The sequence below is a fragment of the Mauremys reevesii genome, linkage group 3 (genome assembly GCF_016161935.1).
Source record: "Mauremys reevesii isolate NIE-2019 linkage group 3, ASM1616193v1, whole genome shotgun sequence".
NCBI lineage: Eukaryota > Metazoa > Chordata > Testudines > Geoemydidae > Mauremys > Mauremys reevesii.
Window position 1 is genome coordinate 119,235,739 of NC_052625.1, and position 8,055 is coordinate 119,243,793.

The following is an 8,055-nucleotide window of genomic DNA, read 5'->3' on the forward strand; positions in this document are numbered from 1 at the left end:
CAGACAAGGAAGAAAAACACACCTAGATGTTGTGCAAATCTGAGTCATATTTTGCTCCAAAGCTGAGAGATTCTAGTTTAGCAAAAACAAAGAAGAGGTGGAAACAGCATCAGAAGGTGTGGCTGGCTTAAAGAGGCTAAATGAACATTGTGAATGTGATGTTGTGTAAAATCAGAGTCTTCATGACAGGCTGTCCTATAGTCTATGTAGTGATTGAATCAATACAGGCACACTTACTCTCTGCTCCAGATTCATAAATGAGAAGGCTAGAAATCATAGCAAGAGAATTGCAAGTGCCAAATGCAGTTACAGAAGGGCACAAGGCACCAACAGAATGTTGGTGTACTTGACAATTACTTGGGCACCTTCACTGATGTGGAAAGACCACTCTACTTATCCAGAAGTGGTGTAGCATTCTGGCAGTGTGTTAAAAAAAGGGACACATTGAAAGTGCTTGCAGTCAGACATGTGAGGGAGATGGTGATGAGAGAAACAGCTGCCAGTCTGATCTGGCAAGGAAAAGTCTTGCATTTCTTGTCAGGTAGGCAGGGAGAAGAGAGAGAAAATAATCCAGAAAATGCTATCTTGCACATTTACATTATGCCAGGGCACTAGCAGGCATGCTGGGTGAGTCCATTGCTAGCAGAGCAATCACTTCAGACGTAGATGGCTACAGGAACTGCAATACCACTTGTATAAATTGCAAAGCCAGTCATCTTCCCCTGCAATATACCCAAGTTGTATTGTGGTCTTTTACAGATTAACCAATGATATAATGTTGTCTAAGTACGGAGATTTAGGATGAACTCCATGGAGAAAACCAGATTGCCATTGCTTGTAGTTTTCAATGTAGTTGTAGCTGTGTTGGTCACAGGATATAAGAGAGACAATGTAGGTGAGGTAATATTTTTTATGGACCAACTTCTGTTGGTGAAAGAGAAAAGCTTTCAAGTTTACACTGAGCTCTTCAGGTGTTATATGTAGCGAGAGGTTACTATAAATAGCTGGGCTGTCTGTGGCTTGAAAAGATGCAGCAGAACTGGCCAGAAATTCACACGATGACACAAGGTGAACCAGACCTACCTGGAATATTCCTGGAGAACTGGGCAGCATGAAAGACACCACTGTAAAGCTAGCTGGGCAGCCAGCCCAAATGCTGCAAGGCAAGAAGCGTAGAATATCCCATCAGAACAGAAGCCTGGGGCAGATTTTGAACATCTAGTCAAGGCTCAAGTTCTGTTATTCAAAGTCAGTGAACATCTGTCACTGAGCCCATGGTAACGGATGGAATCATCAGAATTCTTGGAGAATTCAAATTGACATAAAAGGAAGGAAAGTTCAGCAACACTAGTTTATAGATTTATTATCCTTACTACTAGTAGGAATCAGCAGAGGAAAATCCCCACTATTAACAGTAGTGACACCAACAGAATTGTACCAATATCAGTGTTTGCTTTTTGGCATAACGTTAATACTAGGCTTGTTCCAGACAGCTGCCAGGCAGATTTTGAGTAGACTGCCAGGAGCACAATTCCAGTTATCGACAATTAGAATACTTTTTTCCTTTTTAAAATAGAGATCCTAACTACCACTGACATTACATTACTCATTTGACTGTGGTACTGAAGCCACAACTTCATCTTCTGAACTTGGACAGATGAAAGCTGCAATTTTTTTTTAAAAATGAAGGATTTTGTGGTAGCCTTAGAAGCATTAACACTCTTTCATCTTGATTCGCCAATTTGATTGTTTTTTGACGATCCTCACAGGGGATATGAGAGTAGATGTACAATTTGAGGTCACTTGTACAAAACTAGTGACTGAACTCTTCTGCTCTAATTCTGCTCCCACTGAAGTTATTGGGAAACTTGCAGTTTACTTTAACAGGAGAAAGACTGCAATTTTCCTGCAGAACTCTCAACTAAGCATAATTCAACCTTTATGCTAAGAAGCCCTTTTGGGCTCAAAAGGGGGAAAAAAACCACAAATGGAAACAGACTAGAGACCCCTTGGATTCCCTTTCACATTGCCATTTGCTGCCATACTAGCTTTTATATTACTTGTTTCTGCACACAGGATTTGAGGTAATTGAAGTATTTTATTCCTGTGCCAGGAGTTTTGATCTTTCTAGACACCACAGAAATCTGATCTGTTGCTGTAATTACGGTGATATAATCGCACACATACACATCAATATCAACATGCTTTAAATGCATTTTTCTGCACAAGAAATCATAGCTCAAGAAAAGTAAAAAGATGAAGGGAGAGTAAAGAAATACATCAGTGCTTCACAGAACATACCCAAAACAAAAGAGCTGACGAGTTATAGGTATCATTATACCAAGATTCACATTAAAAATAAGTTTTTGTAAGATGAATATTCAATCTAAAAAGCTATGTTATCAATCAGCTGCCATCAACTAAGAGATTTATCTTATTTGACTGAGTAATATTCATAACTCATTTCTGTATAGGGAAAAATTGAAGGCTCAGTTGCCGAAATGATTACAAACCCTATAGGATAAGGCTTCAAGTTTTTAAGAACTGATAACCCATACCTTGTTGACTTGGGGTCTGAGTTTGTTGGATTATAAAAATAGTATTCTGAAAGGAGGAATCTCAGAAAGGTACTCACCACATGAATAATGAAATATCAGTGCCCAGGATGCGGCTTCCAAACCAGTTTACACAGCATGCCTCACACTTCACATTGATCAAAAGATGATGGGTGTGCTAAATTTCATTTTTTAAAAGAGATGGTGCTTTTAAGCTATTCTCATTCTGCAGGTATAGCAACGGCTCCGTTTCCTCTGTGGACAGTAAGTATCCCAGTTTAATAAGAGTTGATAACAGTGAAGGCTACAACATCTGGTAGGTTGAGTGAAGGGGGTGAAGGGACTTTGTATGTAAAATGAGGTGTCTGGCTCCTATTAGGAGAATGAATAAGGAAAGTGTAATGGGATTTCCAATCTATATAGGCAGGGTGAGGTAGATTAGATTTTCTATCTCACAGTAGAATAAAGGATAGGAAGAGGCATTTTTTCCAGACTATATGGTGTATATGAGCGGATACGTTGTTTCTTGACCATATAGGCAAATTGGAGTAAGCAAAGTTAGTCTCTAGTTTATATATCAAAGGTAATGGGCAACATTTTGGTATATCTGGATACTAATGTACGGTGATGTAAGGAGTGGTCTCTAGTTCATATGGGTGGGTAAGTTTTGAAGCTTTCCAAGTTCCTTAATCATTTGCTTCCCTTGCCTTTTCCTGCTCTGTGAAACTTAAGAATAATGTGCAGGGCCCCCATTTCTCCTTTTCTTTGCACAGACTTTATAAAATGTTCATTTGGCCATGTAGGCTTTACAGGGCATGCAGTGTTACACAAATAAGACCAATGTTGGTAAGTTTTTTTAATTACCCTATTCACTAGATTTAAATTTTTTCAATCAAGTTTAAAAGCAAAAGCAAATTAAAACAACTAGGGGGACCACATTTTTTTTAAAAGAGATTCTTTTAATAAAAAATTCTCTGTTATTTTTACATGTCCAGACTCAATATGGTTTGATCAATTACCTTCAGAAGGTCGTTGATGGGGTGTCCACCCCACACAAGGCCTAAAGGTGTTAAGGTGGCTAGGTGGGCAAATTTATCTGCCCAGCCTGCACCTGGAGGAGAAGCCAGGGAGCAGAGGTTAATTAGACGAGGCTCAGCTGGATGGGAACAGGAGGGGCCTGTATAAAGCTCAGGAGCTGAGTGTAGAAAAGGGGGCTGCAGGGAACTAGTCTGCAGTCACTTCCTCAGTGAAGGGAGGTACATTTGGGACTATTGAGTGTAGTCAACAATCCCTCCCTGGGAGGAGGGAGTATAGGCTGGCAAATATGGGGGGAGCTAAAAAGGTAGGAAAGACTCAGAGGAAAAGCAGGAAGATATAGGATAGTGCAGACCTGGGCTGCTGAAGAGAGGGTCCCTGAGCTGGAACCCGGAGTAGGGGGTAGGCCTGGGTTCTCCTACCAGCCACTGAGGAAGTGGCACAAACCAGGCAGTAGAAAGCAGACTGCCTGGGACAGCTCACCCTGAAATTTTTTGATACCCTGGATGGAGAGGACCATAATGACCTGGCCAGAGGCTAAGTCACAGAGAGGAAGCTGCAACTCTTGGAATGAGAGGGGCCGCTGGGTGAGAGGGGATGATGGGTGGAGAGACTACCAGAGGAAGGCGCAGCACCTGGAAGGAGCTAATCCCCGGTGCAGCTAGAAGGAGACACCCTTAATGGTGAATGAACCCATGACAGGGGGAAAAGATATTCTAATATACTTAATGCAATTGCAAACCCAATTCTGCACAAAAGTTATAAGTGAGGGTGAACAGTAGGGCTTTTTATTGGGACAGGAGTGAAGACTCAATAGTTAAGTTGTATGGAGCTTTTTGTTTAAAGTTGGATGAAAATTCCTCTATTTCATACTTCATTGGTTAAAATTAGTCTCCATATTTGCCACAATTACTGTTCAAGGAACAACTGGAATTTCTGTGACTTTTTTTGAATAAAATATTTGCTAATTTTCTAGAAAAAAAACAATTAAAAATCATCCAGTTTAGAGAATTAGCCCTAGCAATCACTTCTTTGGCTTCCTCTGGCTATACACACAGAGACCCCCTGAAAATTTACCCTATTGAAGTCACATGCCTACAAACACTTAGGGACATGAATAACTTGACGTACATAAGTAGTTCCATTGAACTCAATCTGAATTGAGCTCATCAAATTCTAACACAGCCATCGGCTTTTCTTGACAGGAGTACGAATTGCTATGATGAAGAATAACAGCTTTTGTTCTGTTCCGTTTTTAAGGCTCTGATTCAGCTAAGCACTTAAGCATGTGGTTAACTTTAAGCACAAGCTTCATTCTATTCCTATTCAGCAAAGTATTTCAGCACATGCTTCTCCAAGTGCTTAAATCACACTGACTGTTATTGGATTTCAGCATAAGCTTAACTGCTTGGGCACATGCTTACATCCCTGCTGAATAGTGACCTAAATGTCAAATGACCTAGGTTTGAAGTGTATAGCAACCCAAAGCTAACAACTCGGTCCAAATCCACCATGTACTTCTGTTCTGCCCAATCTGCTTCCCTACTCTCACCTCATTCTTAAGAAAATGTTTAACTTTACCAGGTGTGGGCTGATGCAGGACATATGGCCCTGCTGGAGCAGAAGACAGATAGTGACCGCGTTGTCATTTGTGTCCTGAGTTCCTCTGGAGGCAATGCAATGGCTGATTGTTCAACATACGGGATTTGTGGGGAAAAAAATCACAATTTCACCATAAATGGATTTTGTCTGTGTTTTTAAAACTGGTAATTTAACAGCACACTTTGTCAAGCTGAGTACAAATCCTGCTGACATATTGTGATTTTACAAATACCAAGTGTCATTCTCACCCTTGCTCCTGGTAGACCTTCAGAATGCCACTCACTAGTTCCTACCTCTTCTACCATCCCCTTATGGAATATTCTCATGTGACCAGTGATGTGTGACATTTTATACGCCAGAACATGTGCATTTATAATAGCAGTACCAAATCATTCTTTATAACAGCAGGAAGAAGTGGTGTTTTCATAGGTACAAGACCCCCCCAGGAAAAAAAGATACATTTACATCAAAAATATTTCTGGCAGGGATGTGGCCTTTGGGATAGTATGCTGGCAGCTTAATCCCTCTTCTCCAGCATAAAACCTTTGCTACCCAGCTTAATTGTGGTAGCTCTCTAGGAGGAGAAAAAGATGCACGTGTGGAATAGGTTAAGCTACTGTTATCATTTAAGTATATTAGCAATTCAGGGAATAAATACAGGTAACATACAGCTCCAAATAACATAATCTTTAAGATAAGATAAAAAGTGACCACAGTGAGTAAGAGAAAGATTGGTGTCATTCCTCGCTTCTGTAGGCACAGTTTTTGAGGCCCCATCTGTCATGTCACATGCTTGAACTCGCTTGCCTTCTGTGGAGGAAATTATGGCCAAAGTCAAGCTATGCATACCAACACCATAAATTCTAATAGGGTCATGCTCTTCAGTAAATACCATTTTCAAGAAGGCAGACTAAGTGAGTGGCCTGCAGTAACTTCACCCCTAAAGTGCTCTACCCAATAAACAAGTCAAGATAAGAAAAAATCCTCATACCATAGGATGAAACAGTGAAGGCTCTACTAACAAAATAATGACAACAGGGCAATGTACATCTCAGGACATTTGTTAACTTAATTCAAGACTCCTCCTTTCAGGCTTCCCTGTATGTGATTAACTCTGCTATATACACTAGGAAAAAGTGGTTAACTATCTGTTCTGTAACTGTTGTCCTTTGAGATGTGGATGCAGACAGTATTCCACTCAGGGATGTGTGCACTTAGCATGCTGAAGCCAGGGGACTCTCCTTTGCAGTTCCTGTCCAGACAGCACACACACTCTAGCCCCTTGTGGTCTTCCCAGGGCTATTTAAGGATGGTGCTGCCCTAACCTCACTCAGTTCCTTTGCATTGGTATCCAAGACTGGAGACTCCGATGCTGAGGGAATGGATGGTGGGCTGCAAAATATATTTCTGCACCCTCATCTTGATTATAAACAGTTACAGTTTTTTCTTCTCTGAATACTTAAAGACTTGTATTCCACTCAGGTGACTCCCAAGCAATGCAAGGAGGTGGCTTGGACTCTACTTAAACCATTCCAAAGGTTGCATCGGCACTAGACACAGTTGTAATAGCATAGTGTCTGATAAAAGTATGTACTGAAAATGAGGTAGTGGTCCTGCAAATATCCAATATAGAAAAGTCACTGAGCTTGGGCTCTCACTGAATGAGCCACCTGTCTCTGAGGAGGTGTTGTCTGAGCTACCCCATATACTGTTGTAATGCAGGAAGAAATCCATCTCGAAACTTTCTGTGCAGAAACTGTATGATCCTCCTAGGATACAAAAAGTCCAGGTGATGCCCAGTATAGTATAGTCTTTTCCAGATACAATGGCAAGGATTATCTCACATCCAAGAGATGAAGGCATTGCTCACCTGCAGTTAAGTTAGACTTAGGCAAAAAAAGCCAAGTCAGTATATTGTTTGATTCAGGTGAAATCGTGACACCATTTTAGATGAAAACATAGGGTGTCGCCCCAAAGCAATCTTGTCTTTGAAAACCTCAAAGAGGCTCAAAGAGGCTCCGACAATTAAAGACTGCAGCTCACTAACTCTCCTCATCGAAGTTATGGCAAGAAAAGTTGTCTTTTGACAACAGGAGAGGCAGATTAAATCACTAGGGGATCAAACGGAGGACCCACAAGGGCAGCCAGTACTGTATTGAGATCACACAAGGGAATTGCTTCTTTTACAGGCAGAAAGAGATGGACAATATCTTTTAGAAATGTAACTACCATGGAGTTGGAAAATTCCAGCTTCCCTTGGATCAGAGGATGAAATGTCAAGATCACCACTAAATGGACCCTCAAGGAGTTGAGTGACAGACCTGAGGACTTAGAATGTAATAGACAATCCAAAACCTCCTGAATACATGCTAGCATCAGTCAAATTCCCCAAACCACTGACCAAAGTGAAAAACAACTCCAGTTACCTAACAGGTAGGACTATTCTAAGATTTTCTACTATTAATGAGGAGTCACTGCACTGCTTCCAAACATCATCCATCCTCCTCATCTAATCATGCAGCATCCACGTCATTAGAGGCAGATTTCTCAGTGCTGGATGCCACATCCGGCTGTTGTGTTGTGTCAACATGTCAGGAATAAGGTAAAGAGATCTGGTAGATTGAACAGATAGACTGCAAAAGTCATAAACCCAGCATTCTCTTGGCCAAGCTGGCACAATGAGTATCAAATTGATATGGCTCAACCTCAGTTTGAGAATAACCCGAGGGATGAATGGGATCGAAGGGGAAGGTAGCTGATACCTAATTCAAATGAAAGGCATTGGTTAATAAGCCCGGATGAGACCTGCTGGAGAACAAAATTGAATGTGTTTCCTATTGCCTGGCATTGTGAATGGGTCAAT